Below are 26339 nucleotides of genomic sequence, written 5' to 3' on the forward strand. Positions count from 1 at the left end.
ATTAAATGCTAAATATTGTTAATAATTTTTAAATTTTTAAGAAAAAATCAACTGACAACTTTTTTAACAAAACTCGAAAGCCTACACACTTTTAATAAAGACAAATCGACAGACGGGATGGGAAGTTATCAGTGTGGGTCGCATACCACCCTCTTTTTTAGCTTAATTTTTCAAATTACTAGTACCCGTGACGTGACTGTAATGCTAAAAGTCAAAGGTTCAATCCCATGCCCCCTATAGTTTTTTTTACTCCCGGAAATTGCCCGAGAGACTGACAAATCCACCAAGAGTAATTCTTATCAGGAAAAGTGCTTTCTCAAGTCGCCGTTCACATTTGGCATAAAACTGTAGGTCCCCTTCATGCCTGAAAATATTCACAGACGAATGGTTGAGATTTGTAAGAACTAAAACATAGTTCTCTACAAACTGTTGCACCACCTATTGTATTTTTCTTTTGAAACCGATAAATTAATGATCAATCTACAGTGTCGAGCAAAAGTCTTAGTACCCGAGGGGGTATTCTTGATAAATGAGTTGTGTAAAAGATATTAAGACACAATTTTCAATTTATGTTTTGATTTATTCAAGTTTAAGTTTATTTAATAAATTAACACAAGAAAAACAGAAAAATATCCTTCAAGGATCTTAAAAAAGTTAAAAGAAAAGTACTAGTCCCTAACAAAAATAGTGCAAAAGTCTTGGTACCCTGGAAGGACAAACGAATTTAATTCGGTTTGGAATGTTTTATGTTAAGAATATAATTACCTAATATTTTGAGCCTAATAACCTTTTTTAAACGATTTGGCATAAAGTTCACAAGTTTTCGCGTGACATCTGACCCTATTAATTCCCATTCTGATACCGGGAGCTTTTTAAGGTGGGTTTTGCTCGTTATATTGTGTTTTCGAAGTCTTTTCTCTCAGACATCCCATAAATGTTCGATTGGGTTAAGATTTGGGGGGGAGGGGTGTAACTAGCATGTGGGGCGTGTTGTAGGCGATCCACAACTTTACATTTGTAGCCGGATGATTGAGATCGTTATCCTGTTGGAAGTGATATGTGTCTACGATCCCAAGTTTCTCTGCACTTTGTTGTAAGTTTTGATTTAAGATGTTCAAATAAACTTCCTTATTCATCATTCTATCAATTATTGTCAAATTCCCGACACCACTAGATGACATACACCCCTATACCATTACACCACCGCCACTGTGTTTCACAGTTTTAATTGTGTTTTTAGGATTCAAGGCTTCTCCACATTCGAATCCTCCCATCTGAGCCAAAAATGTTGAATTTCGACTCATCGGAGAATATTACGTTGTCCCAAAATTCATTTGATTTATTTTTATAATCCTTTGCAAAGTCCAGTCTTTTTATTTATTTCACTTACAAACGGCTTTTTACGAGGTGTGCACGACTTAAACCCAGATCTCTGGAGCGATCTTGCAACTGTCCACGGAGAAACTGTTTTATTTAAACTAATCTGTATATCGGTAGCAATCTCTGGAGCAGTTTTGAATGGATCTTTTTTTATTATACTTGCGATTTTTCGTTCATCTTTTTCTGTAAGCTTGCGTGGACGACCAGACCTGACTTTATTTTCGATTCGGTTTTCTTTATTGTAACGGTTAATCACATTTTGTATGGTAGATTTGGGTCGTCCAACTATTTTATTAATATCCGCATAACTTTTACCTTGCTCATGGCAATTAATAATAATTTGACGCTCATTTACCGTTAATTCTTTTCTAACCATCGCTTTTTTGGTTTTACACAACAAAATTTTTTTAACCTTAACCTGCACGACCGATCGCTTCGTACTAATTGACACACAAATGTCATATTACAAGCTTCATGCAAAAAAAAAAACAAAGCCAACAGGACCGTTACAAATTTAAACAGTTAAAACTAGTAAAGTGCAGAAGTACCTAGACTTTTGCACTACTTTTTTCATAGATTTCAAGGTTTTATTATTTTTTGCTAGAAAATAGAATTTGTTTTTGAATTTTTTCTATTGGTAAAACAAAGAATAAGGTTTTATCATAATAAATAACTTGATGCATGAAAATTAAGCCCTTAACTTTTCTTTTCTTTCAAAGCTTTTAATGACATGGCACTTTGAGTACCATGACTTATGCTCGACACTGTATGTGTGTTCTGTTTCGATAAGGTACAAATTTTCAATGGTATTCGGAAACTAATCAAACAGATCCAATCAGCTGTCTAGGAATCTAAAGTGTGTTGCAATCAGAAAAGCAAAAGTCAACGAAAACTTATCACATGACTTAATCACCACTTAACTTTCATTATGACTTTTTCTAAGTTCCGATCTTGTCTACATACTTCATCAAAATTCATTTTTTAAATATTTGATTTTTCAATTCAAATGCTATCTTCGTTTAATCATTGTTATCTTGGTAACTGAATCCCAAGAACAAAATATTAGAATTGCAATTTTATTAAAGTTGCGATAAGGTTTATTTGAATAATAAGTCGGGTTTCTTTTTTCAGGGACTACCAACCATCGAAACAAAGTCAATTGCGATCACACAAAATAACTTTAATTTTATTTTTCATACAATTCCACAAAACATCTATCTAAACATTCCATTGCTATATGTATAGTAAAAATTTAAACAAACATCACATCGCGTGCAAACACACAACGAACGAAACGAGTCGCAAAGGAATTTTTAAAATTCCATCTGCATTCCAAAGGTGTTGTTGGTTTTTCTTTTGTTGTTGTTGTTGGTGGCGCAGTGTGGCAGTTGTAGCAGTCGTTTGGCGTTCGCTTTTTGGCCATAGAGAGTGCAAACATTAAACACTCTCTATCCGATTTACTGAGTACTAATCAGGGTTGCCAAATCCTGAATAAGTTCAGTAGCCCAATTTAAAGCTATTTGTAGCCCAAAAAGTAGCCCAGTTTTAATAAAATGTAGTAAAACCGATGAGGTATAAATTTAAAATAGTTAACATTTTAATATGATATTCTGATTCTGAAATTTGGGCTATTTAAAGCACAACTGCTATTGAGCTGTCATACTAATTTTTTTTCAGCAACTTATTTATTTATTTATTTATTCATCAAGCAGATTAATATAATATAATTAACAAATAAAATATAATCTTACACACTACAGAAACAAGGTTTTAACTTTAGTAATAAAGAACTGAAATATAAATAAAAATATCAAATTATGTAGGGCTAAAACTTGAACCACCAGTGTAGGAGTTAAGAAATAAATATAATAAATATTTTTTAAAAGATTCTCGACTTTGGTAGGAAAAGAACAACATGATTACAATTAGATTCTCTAATGCATCGAGTTAGATGCTCATTGAAATCATAGTTTACTCTATGATAGGATTCATGAAATAGAGTACAAGATCGCGTTTGCCTATACGGAGCATATATATCGACTAAGGACAAAAGTGAAGGGCAGTTTATATGAGAAGTAATAATATCACGTATGAAAACCACTGAAAAATACCGACGGCGAATATCAAGTGGTGTTAGACCAAGCAGTTTACATCTGGTTTCATAAGGAGGCATTTCAATGTTCCAATTTAGTCGGTGAACTACAATTCGCGAAAACTTTTTCTGAATCCTTTCAATTCTTAAACAGTGAGTTTTATAAAAAGGATTCCTTCCAAATTACTAGGGAAGATCTCACATAAGCATAAAATAATGACCGAAGGGTAAATGGATCTTTAAACTCTTTTGAGTTGCGAACCACAAACCCTAGCATAGTATTTGCTTTTGGAGTTGAAGTTTAGTTTGTAATCAAATATTACACCTAGGTCTTTCTTTTCTTTAAGCTTAGTAAGTTTTGTTTTATTTATTTCGTATTCAAAACAAATTGGCCTAAGACTACGAGAGAAAGATAAAGATTGGCATTTAGAAACATTTAAGAAAAGCTGGTTAGCAGTGCACCATACAGATAAGCGCTCAAGGTCACTTTGAAGTAAAAGACAATCCTTCAAGGATTTGATACAGCGGAAAATTTTGATATTATCCGCAAACATTAGGCAGAGAGAATTGTTGATAACTGTTGGTATGTCATTGATTAATATCAGGAATAGAAGGGGTCCCAAGTGACTTCCTTGAGGAACACCAGAAGTTACATGAATCACTTCAGAAAGTATATCATTAACGCGGACAAACTGTGTTCTACCTATGAGATAGGACGCAAACCATTTTAAACTATTAGAATGGAATCCGATAGATTCCATCTTTTTTAGTAGTATAAAATGGTTGACCCTATCGAAAGCCTTCGAAAAGTCCGTAAAGACAACATCAGTTTGAAAAACATTTTCGAGATTTCTAGTAATTTGGTTACAAAAAATAGATAGGTTTGTTGTAGTGGATCTTCCGGCTATAAATCCATGCTGAGAAGGCGCAATCGTTTCTTTGAGAATAAAGGTTAGTTTATCATAAATTATTTTCTCGAACATTTTGGGAATCGTAGACAATTTACTTATAGGACGGTAATTAGAAACATCCTGTTTAGAGCCAGATTTATGGATAGGAATAATATAGGAAATTTTCCAATCGTCAAGAAAAAGGCCCTTTTCGAGAGAAACATTGAACAGTAAAGTTAATAGCCCTGAAAGAGTATCAGCACAGTTTTATAATACAATTGGTGGAATGCCATCAGGTCCCGGTTGACTATCATCATTGAGATCCCTTAGAGCTGACTCAACATCTTTGCAGCTTAAGTTTAGGCTGCCTATATTGATGGAATTATCACTTATAACTGATGAATAATTTTGAGGAACATATTGAGGGGAGTAAACCGATTGAAAAAAATTTGCAAAGAGGTTGCATATGGTATTTAAGTTAGTTGATGTAGTCCCTAAATACTGCATGCAATTTGGTATCCCGTTAGAGCATTTTTTGTTATTTATATACGACCAAAAATGTTTACTATTTTGTTTCAAGCAAGATTCAGTACGACACAGATAATCCTTGTACGTAGATAGTTACTCCGGAGAGCAATATCATTGACGGAATTTCGATATAATTTATACGATTTATTTTGTTTGGTTATTTAAGTTTAATAAACGTTTATTCCACCAATGCGGCTTTGAATTATTAAAGACAACGACTTTAGGTACAAACAAGTTTATTGCTTCTTTGATTGTCCCCAGCAATAAATTATATGCATCCACGAGCTTAAAATTATGAACGATGTAGTTCCAAGAAAACGAATTTAAATGATTAATTAGTTCTTCAAAATTAGATTTTTTGAAATCATATTTGACTAATCTTCCCATTACAGGTTTAAAATAGTCATAGAAACTAAGTTTAACACTTAAGGCTAGGTGGTGAATACTATTTTTAAAAATAAAATAGGATAGTTACAATTTTTGATATCAGCAACAATTTCACTTTCGATAAATATGATATCAAGTATACGATTTAAACTATTTTTAAAATTATTTATTTGAGTAAGATTTAGTTGTGAAAAAGAATCTGATACCTCGTATTCACATTCATTACTAATATTAGGTGCAAATAGACATAATTCATCAGGATCCCCTACCCAGTTTATATTACCCAGGTTGAAATCGCCCAGAATAATTACATGTTGACTACTATTTAATAATTTAATAATATAACTACAATTATTTATATAGATTTTATATAATTCAAGAGAACTACCTGGTGGTATATAACTTAAGAATATTAACGGTGATTTTTTAAGAGCTTGAGAACTTTAAAAAAAAACGCATAAAATTTGCAAAATCTCATCGATTCTTTATTTGAAACGTTAGATTGGTCCATGACATATACTTTTTGGAGATGATTTCATTTAAATGTTGACCGCGGCTGCGTCTTAGGTGGTCCATTCGGAAAGTCCAATTTTGGGTAACTTTTTCGAGCATTTCGGCCGGAATAGCCCGAATTTCTTCGGAAATGTTGTCTTCCAAAGCTGGAATAGTTGCTTGCTTATTTGTGTAGACTTTAGACTTGACGTAGCCTCACAAAAAATAGTCTAAAGGCGTCAAATCGCATGATCTTGGTGGCCAACTTACCGGTCCATTCCTTGAGATGAATTGTTCTCCGAAGTTTTCCCTCAAAATGGCCATAGAATCGCGAGATGTGTGGCATGTAGCGCCATCTTGTTGAAACCACATGTCAACCAAGTTCAGTTCTTCCATTTTTGGCAACAAAAAGTTTGTTAGCATTGAACGATAGCGATCGCCATTCACCGTAACGTTGCGTCCAACAGCATCTTTGAAAAAATACGGTCCAATGATTCCACCAGCGTACAAACCACACCAAACAGTGCATTTTTCGGGATGCATGGGCAGTTCTTGAACGGCTTCTGGTTGCTCTTCACTCCAAATGCGGCAATTTTGCTTATTTACATAGCCATTCAACCAGAAATGAGCCTCATCGCTGAACAAAATGTGTCGAAAAAAAAGCGGATTTTCTGCCAACTTTTCTAGGGCCCATTCACTGAAAATTCAACGTTGTGGCAGATCGTTCGGCTTCAGTTCTTGCACGAGCTGTATTTTATACGGTTTTACACCAAGATCTTTGCGTAAAATCTTCCATGTGGTCGAATAACACAAACCCAATTGCTGCGAACGGCGACGAATCGACATTTCACGGTCTTCAGCAACACTCTCAGAAACAGACGCAATATTCTCTTCTGTACGCACTGTAGGCATTCGTGTGGTTGGTTTAATGTCCAATAAAGTAAACTGAGTGCGTAACTTGGTCACAATCGCATTAATTGTTTGCTCACTTGGTCGATTATGTAGACCATAAATCGGACGTCAAGCGCGAAACACATTTTGAACTGAACACTGATTTTGGTAATAAAATTCAATGATTTGCAAGCGTTGCTCGTTGGTGAGTCTATTCATGATGAAATGTCAAAGTATACTGAGCATCTTTCTCTTTGACACCATGTCTGAAATCCCGCGTGATCTGTCAAATAATAATGCATAAAAATCCTAACCTCAAAAAAATCACCCTTTAGTTAAGTCACAACTATTGTTGATTAAAACTCTCACAGCGATTTGATCAATGTCGGAGCTCGATGGTAAAGTTGAAGATGACGAAGGAAGATTAATTTCGAAGCAGGAGAATGATGAACTAACAGCAATCATTACACCGCCACCACTTGTTAGATTTGTTTTTTCCAAACATCTGTCTTTGCGGAAGACTGAATAATTATTAGTATCAAAAAGTTCAGAAGGATTTCGTATTGGCATGATAATGTATTTAGGCGAAGGTTATTAATATTTGTTCGTAAACCACCAACGTTTTGGTAATATATAAAAAAGTTATTTTTGTTAGAAGGCAAAGCAGAATGGGAAACAGGAGGTACTAGAGATACCGGATTTACGTTGTTTCGGTATTCCCCGGTGTCACTTCGTTTTTTATGAATTTTTTAATTTGGATAGATCTAGGCCAAAGCTTTTGATCCATGGCAATAGAAAGCATGTTAGATGGAACACTTATTTTACAATTAACATATTTCAAATTAGATAGGTCAGAGTCGGTTTTCACTAACTTGAAGCACTTTATATCATTGATGGGAATTTCAGTTTTAGAAGCAATATGATTAATTAGTAGATTTGGTTCTGTACCAACCCTGAATTTGGACAGGTGAAACCAATTAAAACGAGTAACAGCAGGATCATTCAGGGATGAAAAAGCATCCGTACCATAATATAGTTTGGATTTTTTAATGTTATTGTTTTTAATCGTAGGTTTAGGAATAATTTCGTTATTTTGAGGGTTATTATTTATAACAGCATGAAGATTCACATCATCATGGCATGATAATTTAGAATCAGATAGAGATAATGATTTAGGGGCAGACAATTCACTATCACCAGCACTCTTATTAAACGTAGTAGCCGCACTTACATTGGCAACACTTTTATTAAAAACAGCTTCATATCAGCAGCAAGATCAACGTCAACGAGAGCAGCACCAGCATCATCAATATATGTATAACCCATTATTGCTAGCAGCATCAGTGAAAATATTAGAAGAAACGTCATCATCTACATCTTTGGAAATATACGAGTATATCCAAAATTCAGTTAAATAGCCCAATCTGGCAAGCCTAATACTGAGTTCCAAATCCAAAGTCAGTAGGAGTGGAATTGATAAAATAACAACAAGAGAAACAGATACGAAGAAGGAAACCAAAACCAAAACGACGACGAAGGCAACTTGAGATGATAATAATGAGTTTTGTGGTACTAAAAAGCAACAGCGAAAATTATGCGATTATTCAAAAACTATGTGTACATGAGGGTAAAGGGTAAAGGAGGTATGCAATGCATATTTACATGGGAAAATCAAGTAAAGTAAAACTATTTTTGTATCTCAAAAACAAACAAAAAATCATCTGAAAATTGGAGTTATGAAAATTTGTGCGACGAAGCGAAGTGGGAATTTAACAACAATCAGGTAACACCTTGCTGGATGGAGGTGCGTAGCAAGACGAGATCCATAACGAATACTTATCTTTCTACCAACCAATTTATTCAAGTTAACAGATTTCAATTAATATGACCCTTAGTTCAAAATTTATTAAACTTTTCATTTTTATAGCAAGTACCAAAAAAATCAATTTTTTTTTTAATTATCAAACCTATTACCTATTTGACATTCCTTTTTTATAGCTTACTTACTTTTCTTAACTTAAGTTGGGGCTACAGCGTATTGTGCTCCTGGGCCTTAAGTAATAACTTTCGCCAGCCTACTCGATCTCTAGCTTGCTGCCTCCAGTTTCGAATACCAAGTTGACATGCGTCGGCCTCAACTTGATCACTCCACCGGAGATGAGGCCTGGCTCTGCTTCTTGTTTTCTCAGGATTGGCGTTGAATAACTTACGGGCTGGAGCTTCGATGTTCATTTGCTCGACATGCTTTAGCCATCTTAAGGGTTGTACTCGCAGTTTTTTGACCAGTGGCAAGTCGCTATACAGCTCGCATAGCTCCTGATTAAATCTTATCCGGCAGATTTTACTTTGCCTGGCGACACAAACCGGACCAGAGATCGTACGCAGAACCTTCCTCTCGAAGATACCAAGATCCTTCATCCTCCTGGGAGAGTTTCCATGCTTCTGTACCATACAGCAAGACTGGGATGATTAAAGTTTTGTACAGTGTCTCTTTGGTACTTCAGTTATTCCTGAACTGCTTACTTAAGCCAAAGAAACAGCGATTAGCAAGGGTAATTCTGGGTTTGATCTCTGTGCTGATATCATTTGCAGAATTAACAGCAGTGCCCAGATAAACAAATTCATTTACTACCTCGAAGTTGTACCTGTCAATTGTCTCATTTTGACCAAGTCTACGGGGTGAATCGACTCTATTTGAAGACATTAAATACTTCGTTTTGTCCTCGTTAATGTCAAGACCCATTTTCTTCGCCTTAGACTTGATATTAGACAAAGCGCCCGTCACTGCTCGTTTGGTTCTTCCCATAATGTCGATGTCATCTGCATATCCAAGATATTGCGTGGATTTTTGAAAGATGGTTCCACTTGTATTGGCGTTGGTGTTGCGCACCGCTCTTTCAAGAACAATATTGAAGCAGCTACATGACAGCGCTTCGCCTAGTCGAAGTCCTCTGGTGGTTTCGAAGATTTCGGTCGAGTCTCTTCCAATTTTCACGCAGCAAAGAGCATTTTCCAGCGTCATCCTGATAAGTCGTATCAGTTTGGTAGGGATATCAAAACTCAACATGGCACGATATTGTTCGTTCGTGTCTACACTGCCATAAGCTGGTTTAAGATCGATGAAAAGATGGTGAGTTCTTCGGTCTTTTCCAGAATTTGGCGTAGAGTGAAAAGTTGGTCGATGGTAGATTTTCCAGGCCTGAAGCCACACTGGTAAGGGCCAATCAGTTCGTCAGTAAATGGCTTCAGCCGTTCACATAATACGCTGGACAAGATCTTGTACGCGATGTTTAAAAGGCTAGTGCTTCTGTAGTTGGCGCAGAGAAGGCAGTCACCTTTTTTATGGATCGGGGAGATGGTGCTTAAGTTCCACACGTCGGGCATGCTTTCTTCCGACCAAATTTTAGTAACTAGCTGGTGCATGCTCCTTACCAGATCTGCTTCAGCGTACTTAAAAAGCTCCGCCTGTAGACCGTCCTACCGGCCACTTTGTTCGACTTCGGCCTATTAATGACTAGTTTGATCTCACTCTAGTCGGGTGGGTGGAAATCTACATCGTCAACCAAATGGATTTGACGTGGCTGCTCGCTAGCGGAATCGTTGACTTCATCACCATTAAGCAGCTAATAGAAATGATCTCTATCTCTCTTTCTATAGCAACTTTTTTTTATAGCACCTTTTTTAAATTTAAAAGTTGTAGCACAACCCTCAAAAATCAGCTTACAACATCGGAGGTAGTTCTAATTGTGTACTTGGTCCGATCATCCTTAGTCATAAATTATGAACGGTAGGGACTTATTTAATTTAGTGGAAGTTTCTATAAATGATTTAATTGGATGGAGAATGGGAAATAACCGTTTAAACAGCTGTGGTTTTAAACAACATCTCTTTCTCACTTCATCATCGTTAAGATTTAAAATCTACACATAATTCAAATGACTGCCTTTAAAAATTTGATAAGTTGGTACATTTTCAAAATATGCAACTTTCTGAAAAAAATCAATACCAGTAGCACAGCGAATAGTTAATATATACAAACAGCATTTCCAGAAGCTACTGAACGAACCTCACATAGAGCAAGTGATTAAGCAAGAAGACCCAATCCCTCCACTCATTATAAAAAAGATTGATCTTGCTTAAAAACAACATGGCTGCCTATTCTGATAAACTCCCAGTTGATATCTTCAAACACGGTTGAGATGTGTTGATAGAGTGCCTGTATCATATCATCAAAAAAGTATGGATGAAGTTGTTACTTTTGAAAACAAAGGGCAAATCTGAAATCCCAAACGTGTACAGGGTTTCAGCAACGATATGAGCCATCGCGTGACTCCTTAAACATCATTTCTAAACAGATAGGGCGTATTGGTTAGAAGTTAATGCCAAAGGCGCTATCTTTAACACGTCGCGTCGGTCAAACTATTGGGATATAAAGACGATATAAACATCATCATCCGCTCTCAACGCGACCTTTATGACAATTGAAGAAAAGATGAAACTAGTTGGTCTTAAAGTAATTGAGGATAAGACCAAATATCTGCTATCAACAAACTGAGTGGTTTACGATAAGCTGAATTGGAAAGCTGTTGCCGAGACCTTAATCGAGCAAATGGACAACAACACTGTAGCTATTCTTCAAATCCTACCTCCCAGGTCCGAGACAACAAAGAAGATTGGTACTCCAGTTTATTGACCAAGCCATCACGAATGCCAGAAAGAGACCTTTTAGGATCGAGATCCTGATATAATAAAAAGTAAGTAAACTTCTGTGAAATAGAAACCGGCTTTGAAAGTCCTTTGTACTACAATTGGGGTATGCCACATCGGAATAGACGCTGCTAAAGAGATGATGAAACAAACAAAAAATGATGGTTTAAAAAAACAGTTTAGAATACAAATAGTTTTTAAGATAAACCCGAAAAACCGGAAAAAAACGGTATGTTTCTCTTCACCGCCGCTAGAGTTATTTTATAAACTAGAAAAGATACGAAAATATTCACTGAAGATTTTTTTTATAAAATTTAATGAGCTTTAATTTTGTGGAACAACATTTTTTGATACGACAAATAGTTTACGAGATAAACGTGAAAAACTGAAACAAACTCCAAGTTTTTTTTTGTAATAAGCACACACTCAAGGGGATATTACTACCCTTATTATGCAGAGGCACAGTGTGAGCACTAGGAACAGGAGAGAGGGTTTAAAAGGAGATGTCGGTGCACATTGGTTTTGAATTCCTGAATATTGCAATGGATAGGAAAGACAGAGTGTGGTAAGGCAGTCCACATTCGCGTAGTACGGCTAAAGAACGAATCTATGTATTTGACAGTACGGCCGAAGTTGAGCTCGAGGGTTTACTGATGACCATTCCTAGAAGCGCGAGTATTACGGTTGAACTGTTTAATGGGAGAAATGCAACTGGCTATTTGACTATAGCATAAGCCGTTAAAATAACGGTAAAAAAGGGTCAGACAAGAGACCTGTTCAAGCGAAGTAAATGAACTTATGATGGTAATATCACCAATATCAATCTAAATGGTCTACGTTCAATACTGTCCAAGAAGCTTAAGTAAGTTGCAGGAGCACCAGCCCAGAGATGGTAGTTATACTCAAGCTTTGGACGTTGTAGATAACAGCCAGATCAGAAACGGTGAAATATTTCTTGCATCGCCTAAGGAAACCCAAACACCTTGCGTTGGCGACATCGTGTATGTGATCATTCCACAAGACGTGGTTGGTGCCACACATACCGAGAATATCGAGGTGTTCAGTCTCATTAATGCAAGTGCCATCCATGGATAATGGCAATGGGGGTATATCTCGCTTTAACGATCAAAGACAGCATTGGGTTTTCGAAGTGTTAAATTCCACGCGGTTTTTAAATCCCCATTAAACAATGCTCTTTAGGTCGGAATTTAATGAGCTTATCATATTTTGTCGTTGCAGTTCCACATCCGAAGAAGAGGGATGTGAGTCTGAAAACGAATATGAAAAGCTTAGAGTACTATCGTCAGCGAAACAATGTATTAGATTAGAAGTTGCAGACCGGAAATCATTAATAAAGTTGATAAAGAGTGTTGGAGACAAAACAGAGCCCTGGGGCACACCATCATTCATTTAATGGTTTTTCAGACTTGAATCCAAACAAAATTGTATTGAACGATTCGAAAGGTAATTACTAATCCAATGAAAAAGGGATTCATGCAAACCGAAAACACGCATTTTCGATAAGAGGGCCTGATGCCAAAACCCTATCAAATGCTTTTGAAATATCAAGTGCAAGTCTTACTTTCTCAAAAGCGATGTAAAGATTTGCTCCAGTGTTCGGTAAGATGAACCATGAAATCACCAGTGGACCTATTGCTTCGAAGGCCGTACTGCCGGTCATTAAGAAGCTTTCGATCTTCAAGATATTTCTTGAGCTGATAATTAATCAGCGTTTCCATGACCTTGGAAAGAAGGAACGTAAGTGCAATTGGTCGGTTTTTTCGCGGATGGGCTTGACAAATGCAGTTTTCCATCCTCTCGGAACGAGACCTGAGAAGTAGGACAGATGAAAAAGCTTAAGCAGTGGTTTTGCCAGCATTTAAGAACCCCTCTTCAGAAAAATAGCGGGGATACCATCCGGACCAGTGGATTAACGTGTGTTTAGATCTCTAAAGACTCTTGCAACAGTACGAGCGCGAAAAAAGATTGGCCCCATAGAATCACTAACTCGCTCAAGTACAGGCGGAGTCATAACACTCACTGGTAGCGTAGAATTGGCGGCGAACTGCCTAGCAAGACTGCCGCTAGAGCTCACGTCCGATTCTTGGGAACTTTTTTTTGGGTCATTACCAGACATCCCTTATTAAGTGTGCCAAGTTTCAAAACTGTTGGTTTTTATTTGAAGGCATTTTTTTCGTTCATTGACTGGACTAAAAAGGAAGAACTCTATTCATGAAATCTCATAGACCAAAAGATAGAAGAACATAGTTCGATCTAACCTCACCGCATATGATTTTAAGTAACAATTTATTTACGAGCATTATACTCACGTATCATAGAAAAAACTGTGTCATTTAGCACACAAGTTACATCACATTCAACACAGCAAACCATATGAAACAACAACAACAAAAACTATAGATATGCATACCACCAATATACATACACATATGGTATGTATGTAGATATTTAGTTAATATCATAAAAGCACATACCACGCTTATCTACGTCTTGGACTCTCTTGGTATACGCATTCCAAAACAACTCCAGACCTTTTTCGCAATGGAAAATGCATAGTTACGAGCTTGCAACTCGTAAATACGTTTTTTGCGTATAAATAAAATTTTATTACGAAAATATCACATTTTTCGGATCACTCGCCTATTTCCAACTATACCTATAGTATAACATGAGTGAGAAGCTAGCCAGCGGCAGTGGCAACGGCAACGGGCAGAGGCAGAAGCAGAAGCAGCGAAGCAGCGGCACCAAGGCGTACACATGTAATATCTTCCGTTCGCACTGCAATGCGGCTTATAGAGATCTTAGGCGTCGCGGTATGTTATCTATTTATTCATCGCGTTATTTTCCCCAGTTTGTATTTTACTTTTTGCATGAAGGTGAGCAAATGTTCACCGAGCATGAAAATTATTTAATATACACTTACCATACCATACCACCTGCCACCTTGCCACCTTGCCACCCCACATTGAACACAGTGTTTTCCTTTTTTTCGTAAGTACGTATTTAATATTTTGTTCAAATGTTGGGGGGAAACTATTTTGTACATTAGACTGATTCAAAAAAGGCTGAAATGTTTCACTTTTCAAATGCAACTAGCTTTTTGGTTACAGCTTGGTGAAGGAGTACTCCTGTCCAAATTTAAGCACAAACACTTTACTTCTGAGGTAGCTCAGAGATTGTCCAATTTGCTGAGCAAATTGCTTGATTTAATCTAAATTTCATAATTACGTTAGAGGGCTCTTAACATAAGCTTTACAGATCTCGCAGAGATTTTCTTAATGCCAACAACAAACTCCAAATATGAACTTTTCTTAAACGAACTTAAATAACCTTGAAAAAGGGTCTTGACATATTCTTTAAATCGTGCAGTCGTTTTAGGGTTTTAATTGTTATACTTATGGCTAATTCCACTGCTTTTAATAGCACCTGTGGAACAAATCACTCTCACCTAACTTTAAATTTAAGCAAAAATGGTTTGACTATGACTGCTGCAAAGCTCGGAAAAAATCGTTTGCACTTCTGAAAGCACGGCGGCGGTCATCAAATGATCTTTAATTACAAATTTAAGGCATACAAAAATATGCTTATGATAATAAAAAAGCAACTGAACTAGGCAAAAAACCCAAAGGACTTCTGGAAAATTTTGAATGAATTTATCGGAACAAACTATAAAATTGGTGCGGGTATTTCTACAGAAACCCTTGCCCCTCACTTAAAGCTTCTTCTCTCCAACGATTCCAGCTTTACAACTTTCACTGTTGATCCTTTAATCACTGACCAAATATTAGGTGAATACATTGAAAGCGAAGAAATTGAAGCTCTGTTAAACAAAGCAAAAAAACAACAAAGCACCTGGTGAAGATGGAATTCCTGACGAGTTTTCAAAAATGCAAGTTAAAAGTTATTTTCAATAAAATCTCTATGAATGCCGATAAACCTTCATCGTGCAAAAAATCAGTCATTTTCCCTATACACAAAAAAGGATCAATAGACTCTCCCGAAATTGCAGAGGAAATTCATTCATGAATGTTATTGCAAAAATATTTTGCAATATTTACAAATAGTAGTAAAGCCCGAAAAATGAATCGAACAGAACAATATTTTATCTGATCAACAGGCCGGTTTCAGAAAAAACTTTTCCACGATCGATCACACTTTAACACTATAGTCAAAGCGTTTCAAGCACGTAACAAAAAGGTCTTCGCATTTTTTGTTGACTTTAAAGCTGCTTTTGGCCTAATCAACATCATCAGAGCACAAGACTTTCGGAAAAACTTCTTTTATATGAGCTGAGAAACAAGGACTGGTGGTATGCAAGATGGCAATCTGTTGGCAATGAGTGTGGAGTGAGATTTGATGATGATTTCAGCAATGTGAACCATGTAAAAGGATGTTCAAATGGTAGACATGTGCATTCAAGAGGACACAGGCGTCCACAGGTTTATTCGGAGCCCAGGCCTGTTAGGAGAGGTTTATCCGGCTCAACAGCCTTGGAGTTATACTGGATCTGGTCCTCCAGGTTGGTGGTTGTGCCGTCGGGGTGACTACCTAGCCACGTAAAAAATACCTTTAGTTGCGAAGCACCAAAAAGCCTCGGATACGGACGGATTCACTGTTGACAACCCACGCAAACGAAATAAGGACAACGAACTTCGGATCTGTACGTGGAATGTTAGGTCCCTTAACAAAGCACGTGCTGTTGAACAATTAGCGAAAGCCCTAAACTGCTGCAAGGCAGATATTATCGCCATCCAAGAAGTGCGATAAGATGGACCCGGCAAAACGCAAACAAAAAAAAGACTGCGATGTATAATACAGCGCGGCGACTTCTACCGAGAACAAAGACAGCGTCTATTTGGGTGCGGATTTGTTGTTGGAACTAGACTCAGGCAAAAAGCTTGAGCTTCAACAGTGTGAGCGAGCGCATCACGACAATCCGCATCAAGGCTAAATTCGGCAACATAAGCTTCTCCTATGATCAATCTACCGTCAACTAGATTGACCACATTGCGATCGACACACGACACTTCTCCAGTATACAGGATATCCCAACATTCCGAGGGGCCAACATTGACTCTGACCACTACCGCGTTGCAGCCAAAGTACTGCGAGAAGATTCGACGTTAGACGGCTACGATCGCAAGAGACTGCCATGACCTTTTCCGATCGATTCTCTAATAACCTCTTAAGGAGTCCTATGCTGCCTACATTTAGTATTGAAAACCAGTGGCAACATTGCCTTGCAGCCTCTGAAGTACTAGGTTTCGCACGGCCACCACAGCGAAACCCCTGGTTTGACGACGAATGCCCCCAAGCGCACGCAGCGAAACAAGAGGCATACAAAACGGCGCTGCACAAAAGGACGAGAGCTGCTCGTGAGCTCTACGAGCAGAAGAGGAGAGAGGAACACCGGCTTCTTAGATGGAACAAAAGGGAGCATGAGAAGCGCGAGATCGAGGAGATAGAGGGATGTCACAACAGGAATAAGGTTCGTAAATTTTACTAAAAGGTAAAAAAAATCTCTCAAGGGTACCAGCCACGAACCGAAAGGGAACATCGTAGTAGAACCGCAGTCGATGTTGAGAATATGGAAAGACCACTTCTCCAAATTATATAACGCGATGACGAACCGAATTCCGCTATAAGGTAGATAGAAATACTCAACCTAGGCGACGCGACGCAGATCAACAATTGCGCCTACCTGACCTCGACGAAGTGAAGACAGCTATATCTAAACTGAAGTCAAACAAAGCTGCTGCAGCTGAAGGCATCGCTGTCGAACTATTTAAAGCAGCAGGCGATAACTTGGTAGGGAGAATGCACCAACTCATTTGCAAAATATGGTCGGAAGAAAGCATGCCCGATGAGTGGAATCTCAGCATAAGGAGACCCTCTAAACTGCGCAGGAATTAGTCTCCTTAACATTTTTCGGGTGATTTTCGGTCCCGTACACATAGATGGAGAATGGAGGAGAAGATATAATGACGAACTGTACGGGCTCTACAGCGACACTGATCTAGTTAGCAGAATTAAAGTCCAACGGCTTAGATGGCTAGGTCGTGTAGAGCGAATGGATATCAACGATCCAGCCCGGAAGGTCTTCGAATCCAATCCCGAGGGACGGCGCAGTAGAGGAAGACCGCGACTCAGGTGGCGCACCCAGGTGGGAGAGGACCTCAACCAACTTGGCGTGCGAAACTGGAGACAGCTAGCTAGGGACCGAGCTGCCTGTAGACGCATGTTGGTTGAGGGCCAGGTCCGCCCGGACAGTAGCGCCACCTTAAGTAAGTAAGTAACCATGTGAAATAACAAATGTACAGCATCATAGAGAAAAATGAGGCCATAATGAGACATTCACTGATAGGAGAAGCTCAGGCCTCATTCAGTAGATTAATCTACAGTCAGCTCAGCTATAATCTTGGTTCCAAAAATTATTTCAAGGATTCACTGAGTTATGAAGAAATATCCCTGGTCTTTAAAGCAAGATGTGAAGTTCTCAACTTAAATGGAAGTCCTTAAAATGGTAGTTTTAAGCAAATCTGTACGCCGTGCAACTTAAAATCAAAAGGAGATTGTCTACATTTCATTGGTATCTGTCCAATATTCAAAACTCAAAGAGGATACTTTTTCCGGAAAAATACTCTTACCCTACAAGAGACTATAAACATCCTTAACGAGCATGATTGGAAAGCATTATTGAGAGATTGTTATTTCAAAAAGTTTTAGAATCAGTCATGAATGTCAAAATCTCCATGATCGTCTACTAAACATCAATCTTAAAAGCAGAAATTTAGACAGAAGTATTTTTTACAAAGCTCTAACCAAAAATTTAGTTACATCAAAAATCGAATACATTTCAGTTTTTTGTTTTGAATCAGTCTAATGTCTAATACGTTTGTATTCGGAAGATTTGTGCAAATATTTAATGGTAATTAGCAATTGCGAGAACTCAGCTAGATTACTTTTAATTTAGTTGGCAGATAATTGGAATTCCTATGCGAAATTTCTTTTTATAGTTTTTCTATTTTTTTTTTGTTGGTTTTTGTTTTTGTCTCCCTATTTTTGTGGAAGAGATGTTACAATGTAAGGAAGGTCATGCTTGCAGTTTTTAGTAGATAATAATGGTTGGTTGTTTTGGTGTAAAAATATTATTATAATAAGGCTAAATAAGAAATTATAGTATTTATTGTTTTAATTTAATTGCTTTCATATGATTTACAGAAGCTAACAACTGTATTCCCAATAATATTAATATTTTTGATGAATGGAACCTATTGACACCTAGTTTTTAGGGTATCCCTCAAGAATACGAAATCGAGACTTCTTACTTGTAAAATTTAGTGGCCATACATAGTTCCCACAGTCTCGAGAAAATTGCCCACATACAAGGGTGGCCACACAATTAGAAACCGCACCTATATAGTTATATAAGTATGTATAACTGTTTTAAAAGAAATTTCTTCAGGTTAAAAAGAGGTTTAATTTATAGCCCATGATTAAGAGTACACATTAAATAATTAATGCAGAAAAAACCTATACAATATCAAATATAAAAAATAAGCATGTATATAATTCAAATTGTGTGTGGCCATATAGTTAAAAACAGAACACCTAAAATGGTTTTTTGTAGGGAATCCTTTACTTTGTATAACCGAAGCCAACCTTCTTTCCATACTTTCAACCAAAACGCGGCATCTTGATGATGGTATAAATTTCCGGACTTTGCGCGGGCCAATCCAAAACACTGGTTTTTGTATCCGCAAACCACTGCTTTACAATACGTGCAGTGTGTTTCGGATCGTTGTCCTGCTGAAAAACGTAACTATTAAGCATGCGTGCGAATGAATAACACTCCATGACATTCTCCAGTATGCCCTTATAAACGTGTTGATCCATTCGACCGTTTATCCTTACTAATGGACAAACACCACTCCAAGAAAATGCATCCCAAACCATTATGTTTCCTCCTCCATGTTTCACGGTCTTCATTGTATGTATTTTGGGTTTTTCTGAGGACGTCTATTTTCTGACCCAAACAAATTTAACTTAACTGAACATCACTCCAGAGTATTTTTTCCAAAATTGTATGGTTTTATTTGAGTGCAGTCTAGCGAAAGTCAATCGTGTGGCATGTGGTTTTCTTCGTGCAACACATCCGCGTAGACCATGTTCTAAGAGCCGACGCCTTATGGTTCTAGCTGACAGTTCTCCACCGATTTCGGGGCGTAACAATATCTTGTATCTTACCAGAACTCAAGAAAGGATTGGGCTTGCTGATTCTGCATATCAGCCTGTCTTCTTTTGGCGTCGTTTTCCGTTCAATTGGCTTTCTTTTGGGGTTTTCAAAGCTTCCAGGTTTTTTTTATACTTGTGTGGCTCCAAATACCATCTTTTTTGAACAGCTAAGTCTTTTAGATATGGAGTTCATTGGCTCATAGTCATTTTGCACGACTAATTGTTACCCATTTTTTCACTGTATTATAATTAATATTGTGAAAATAATGAAAATTTAATGAAAACAATCAATTCACATCGATATAAAAAGCCGAATTCAAAACAAATTCACTGATTCTAGTTGTCGTTTCTAATTTTCTGTCCAGCAATAATGTCGACTTTAAACAAGTTCCCTAAACTAACCACTTCCCGCGTTCAGGAAAACACATGATTGGAACACACATCTCAGCTTTTTTTTTTTTAATAATTTAAACAAAAATTCTCGGAAGCACAATTTGTGACGGTAAGTAATTTCTTTCAAGTTTTGTTTTTAAATATCAAAAATAAGGCTTTTCCAATAAGACGTATAATTTTGAATAGACCGCTATTTGAGTATCTGTTAGTTTTGAAACTGTCATCTATTGACATTTGACAATAAGAAACTTTAGAGCTTTAGGGGAGACAGATACTGAGGAATAGCGACTTAATTGTGAGAATTGGTAATGAAAAGGATAAATTGCTGCCGCCTTGGTGGTCATTTGGTTGACATAACTTTTTATTTTGAATTAAATGCATTGAATAAACATCCATTAATTTTTTTAAAACAAAGTGAAAACCTGAAAATGCAATTCAGAAAGTTTCCATTTGTTTCCATTTATGTCGCGAAAATACTTCCTCGTTATTTTTATTTAATGACAGACACTTAGTCAAAGACCTGGAGCAAAAATAATTTGAATCTACCCTTTAGAAAAGTGAAAAGTCGCAACAAAAATTGCGAACTGTGCAACTGGTTGGATCATATTCCCACACAATTCTGAAGAAATAGGAGAAGCGCAAAGGTTATGGAGCAGTAAGTATGAGTTTCCTTACGCCATTGGTGCTCTGGATTGTACACATGTATATAAGGAAACCACTCTATCACCACGAGTAGTACGTCAACCGCAAAGGATACTACTCAATAAATGTACAGGCTAAGTGCAACTTGAATGAAAAATTTGCAAGCATTGAAGTTTGCTGGCCAGGATTAGTCCACAACTTCCGAATTTTGACAAATAGTTTCTTATTTAATTATATGGATAATAATTCATTAGTAATATTATTGGGCGATGATGGGTATGGCATAACGCCTTGGTTAATGACAAAATTTAAACAAACAAGTAACAATGCCGAAAGTAAATTTAATACTGTTTTAACAAAGGAAAGAGTGATAATAGAAAATTGTTTTGGACAAAGAAAGCAACGTTTTCCGATTTTACAATATAAAGTTCGAGTAAACCAAGATACAATTTCATCCTTAATCAGTTTTGTTCTACATAACTTTGCAACAAAAATTAAATGAAGACGACTTTATGGATTCAAAGCAATCGCTCCATGCAAATTAACGATTCAAATAATGATCAGACTCTAACGACCTCAGCTCGTATTCGAAGTGGCGGACAACAACGTCAAACAGAAATTTAGTGCAAATGCATGAAAAGAGCATTGAGATCTTTTTCATATCACTGAGTCAGAACTGTAGAGAGTGAACTCATCTTTTAGCATATAACCCAATAAGCTTAATAATGCATATCTAGCTTGCCCGGAGGCCTTTCTTCAGTTTAAGAAACTCTTACTTGAGCAGAATCCTTTTAAAAGATCTATTTTTATTAAAAATGGTATTTTAATCAATCTGCAGAAAAATTATCTACCAATCCGTTACTGAAGCGAGTAGTTGATTGAATTCATTTTTGTATGTACATAAGTATATAATTGTCTAAAGAATATCCTGTATGAACTAGAGTATCATCCAAAAAATGTTTCTACTGAGCCCAGTTCCTAGATGTCTCTAGTGGCGCACTTCAAGTTGGATGAGATCACCTTCCATTTGTGTGAGTCATCACATCAGTGGCCTTTCTCTACTGTGTAGTTCTGCGACCGTATTCGGTGACTTTCCAGGATAGAGCTTTCCATACGATCCGCCATTTCAAAAGTTTAACTCTATTAATTCTACGTCGATTAACAGCTCGTAGTTTTATCTTCTCCTCCAATCACAATCTATACAAACGATATGTTGCTCGAACAACTTGACACTTAAAACAACCTAAGGTGCTTTCATTCGCTTTTGTCATGGCCAATGTTTCCGGATCTTAAAGCAGTTTTAAGAAGATGAGGCTCTTATATACCGCCACTTTAGACAGGGTTTCAAATGATAAACCTTTTTTTCAACTCTTTCTCAATAATCATAAACATCCCACAAATTCTACCGATTATGTAAGTATCGTTAGCATACGCTAAAAATTTGACATACTTGGGAAATAATGCCCAACAAAAGTTTAAATTAAGTCATTTCGAACCTTTATCATTCAGTGCGAATTGTACATTCCTGTACTAACGGAAGAATTTGACAGTTTAATATACACCTTTGCTGGGTGCCGGGCCATAGAGACATTCCAGGTAACTGTAAGTCAGATGAACTCGCCAGGAACGGTACAGTACAGCCCATCCTACCACGTTTGGCATGCACTAGCATACCAATCGCTACTTGTAAACTGCTACTAATGCAAGACGCTGTGAGGAGGGCAGGCACCAGGTGGAACAACATCAACACATGTCAAGTCATAAAAAGCATCTGGCCAACACTGGATTTAAAACGTTCAAGGTGCTTGCTGTCTCTAAGCAGATTGCATATAAGCTCTGGCTCCAAAACGCAAGAATTACCTAGGATAATTCTTCTTTAATGATCTAAACTATTTCAATCATATCAGCATAATCAGCCTCTCATGTTTCGTTAGAGGTTCAAACTGGTTCCATTGAGCTTATGAGGAAGCCTTAAGATTTATGTGGTATCACAATGGGCGATTAAACTGGCTTAAGTGTGTCCGTTTCCATCTTGGACAGCCCCTATAACCTAACCTAACCTATAGGTGGTACAGTTTAGAGGGTCCCCTATTTTCAGGATCGGGCAAACAATACTGAAGTCTTATATAGCGGCTTTACCACTCAACAGCGGTTAAGAAGAATAATTCTTCTTTTGATGTCAGCGGTTCTGATGTTTTCTGCATTCATAGCGGAACCCAGGTAGACAACGTTTTTAATTACCCCAAAGTTATGTCTGCAGGTAGTGACGTTTTGACAGACGTCCGTAGGTCCTTACTTGATGTACTTTATTTTGCCCTCATTAACCGCTTAACTCATTTTTGGGACGTCTTTGTCCCAATAATCACAAAAGAGCCATTGACATCCCGCTGAGTTCAAAGTCATCAGCATATGTCAGTAATTGGGCAGACTTTTGAAAGATTGAGTCTCAAGTATTGGCATTGGAGCTCTTCACTATTTTTCAAGGAAAAGAAATCGCAAGACAGCGCATCACCTTGTCAAAAGTCTTTTTCTTTCATCGAAAGGTCGGGTTAAGTTCTCTATAGTTATCATACACAAACATCCTAGTTTGGTCAAAACTATGCGGCCTTGAAACTAATGAAGGTTTGGTGGTGTCGATTTGACGATCTTGGGTTTTAATGACCTATCAGGTTCTCGACGATGGGCTTTAGACGTTCACAAAGAGAAGATTTTTTAAGCAAAGTCAAGGAGACAGATTCCTTCTTAGTTAGTGCAGTTTAGAGGGTCCCCTTTTTTCATTATCAGACACACAAAAGTCAGGTTCAATTCATCGGGCCTGTAAAGCTCTGATCATTTTTTACAGATAAGTGGGTACATGCTCCTAACTAAATAATTTTAACTTAACTAATATACCTTCACAAAAATAACTGCTTTCCGATGATCTAGGTTCTTATCTTTTACATTTTTAGCGAACTGTAGTTTTTTTTGCGAATTAGTTTGACCTCTGAATTAACTTGCAACTAAAATCCTGGTAGTATTTAATAAAACAGCATTATGCAAAAATAAAAGTCCCTAAAGAAGTGTGTATACCTTTTCGACCCAATTAAGAGCAAGCAAAAATAGCTAAATTCATCAATATAGTTTCTAACATACATTTTAATATAAACTATTTCACCCTTGTTGAATAACTGTAACTTTTATTAGCAATTTAAATTGCCACTTCAAAAATTTACTAAATACTCCTCCATACAGGTTTTTGTTTTTCTAAACATAATCCAAAATTTAAAATAAATAATACTTAATTAGAAATACAAAATTCTTAGTTACGAAATTATCAAAAAATTCTTTACCCAAAACAAAAGCAAACAAACAAAAAAAATGTCAATAAAAACAAATAAGTACCTACCTAAAAAAAAAAACAAACAAAAATAAACAAATTTGGCAACAGTGCTCTGCTTTATTGGAAAACTCCAACTTTTTTTGTTGTTGTAGTAAATGTCAAAACAAAAATGTCACAAAAAAGTAAAAAAAAATGATCTTTACAAACACACTTATCCCATCCGAACAATTCGACGAATTAATATAGTGTGTTCTCTTTCCATGTCCAAGGGAAAACGAGAGAGATATTGAAAACACCAACACATACAACAAACTGAATGGTCGAAAATTCCGATCTCCATACGTATACATGATCGGTCAAGGTGTTAGTGCGCTAATAAATGCATTGACATGCAGCAGATTTTCTTTTTTTTCCTTTTAGTTTTGCAGAAAAATTCATTTTCCATAAAAATGCAATCAAAATGTTGATTTATAACTGAAGCCTCTTTTCTACTCACCATGAATTTTGCTGTCCAGATTGTCAGAATGCTGGGATTGCCGGAATAAACGATCCCTTATGTGAAATATTCCAATTAAACAAATCAAAGAGTCACACACAAGACACGATCACCCCATCGATCTAATCCAATTTGTGTGGCGAGGACGATAGGGCAGGGAAATGCACCAACTGCAACTGCCCCTGTCGCTTTAGTTGTAGCTGTAGCTGTCGGCCTCGGACTCGGCCTAGGCGTTCGCGTCGATAGTGAACAAAATAAATCCGAATACGAAGCAGCTGCTCAAGCTCGAGCTCGACTAGGCCGTGGTTGTAGAATCTCTGTTGCACTTTGCAGATGCATATGAATGATTTTCAAGAGCAAATTTCAGTTTTGTTGTAGGAATAGGAAATAATCACTAAATAAATCCACAAACTTAGCCAACAACAATTTTAGAATTTTGGCTTCTATCGTTCTATTTTATTTTTCTATTTTTAATAAGAAACACTGAGGCTACACATTCAATATTCTCGCACTAAATGGTCAACGAGCAAATTCTTTTATTTTCTTTTCAAAATATTATTTTCCTTTGATTTTATTTTTCACTCTTACGCACTTTTATTCGCGGATATTTTGTATGTTTCATTGAACCACGGAGGGGGGCGAATGGATTTTCCTTATTTTGTAAATTTTCCTCCAAATAAAACCCACAAAACGGAGGAAAATGTAAGAAGAATCGAAAGAAAGACAAAAAATCGAATGGAATCTCAATAATTGCAAATTGTATGAATTCCTTTGGGGGCTGTCGCCGTTGTCGTCGTCTTCGTCGTTGTTGCCGTCGCCCGAAAGTCAAATTTCTTCCTGAAAATCGAAATCAATTTAAACGCAAACTGTTCTCGTTCACATTTGGAGCACATTTATTTATAATTTAAATCGTTTAATTAATTCCAAAGGCTAGAAAAACTACAAAATTGAATTCTTCTTTGGAAGTTCTTTTTCTTGGATTTTCTGGTCTGCGCACCGTGTCAATATTGAAAGAGAATCGCGACGATGAATGAGATGAGATGGGTCTGAGTTTGAACTTGATTTTCGCACTTATTCCGGTCACTTGGAGTATTCGTAATTGTTTAATTGTAATATTCAAATAATAAACAATGTTATGATAACAAATTGAAGCTTTAAACTAAAGACGAATTGGTGAAATAATAACAAAGAAATGCACGAACGTAAAGTTGGCAAGCTACGAATACGAACAAATGTCAGCCATGTTGAAAATGAATGATGAAAATATTTGTTCCCTCTTTTGATTATATTTTTATAAATAAATTTCCCATTGTATTTTTTTGTGGTAGCCATTTTGCAAATAAAAGTGGTGCCAAATTGCTCGATTGTTGAGGAATAAGTTTTCTTATTTTTGGATGGAATTTAGTTCGTGATTTTCTTGGGTCCTTGTAAAACGGAGTATGTTGCCTAGAAACAAAATGTTGGTTTTTAAATTTGAACCGCTTTTGGAGTGAAACATCTTGACATTAAATCATTTAAAATGATCGCACTTGCTGATTTAAAATAGATAGGGAAGAGAATCGGAACAATTCATTTTTTAAATTAGTGGGGTATTGCTAAAATGACGAGACATCAAAAAGAGTCATGACCAATGTATCTTGTATGTCAACTGTCAATTTGTTTTTTTTTTATTTATTCCAAAAAGTGATTATTTGTTTTTCGTTTACACATGCAGTTCTACGTTTTTAATTAAAATTATTTCATTATAAAGTTTTGACTTTGCTATTACGTGTGAAAAACAATAGCATTCAAGATTTTAATCACTTATTTGTAAATTTCATAAGGCATAATTTGAATAATGTTGGTTTTGAATGCATCTTGAGCCCA

The 26339-nt window shown here is 36.7% G+C and overlaps 1 protein-coding gene across 1 annotated transcript in view; it reads right to left on the minus strand.

The window, feature by feature from the left end:
* LOC129949350 (serine/threonine-protein kinase Warts) overlaps window positions 1-25722 on the minus strand; it is a 97882-nt gene extending 72160 nt beyond the window's left edge. The window contains exon 1 of the mRNA XM_056060784.1: window positions 24474-25722. The gene's annotated coding sequence lies outside the window, so the exon portion shown is untranslated. The remainder of the gene's footprint in view (window positions 1-24473) is intronic.
* Window positions 25723-26339: the final 617 nt, after the last annotated feature.

This window comes from Eupeodes corollae, chromosome 1 (assembly GCF_945859685.1).
Source record: "Eupeodes corollae chromosome 1, idEupCoro1.1, whole genome shotgun sequence".
NCBI lineage: Eukaryota > Metazoa > Arthropoda > Insecta > Diptera > Syrphidae > Eupeodes > Eupeodes corollae.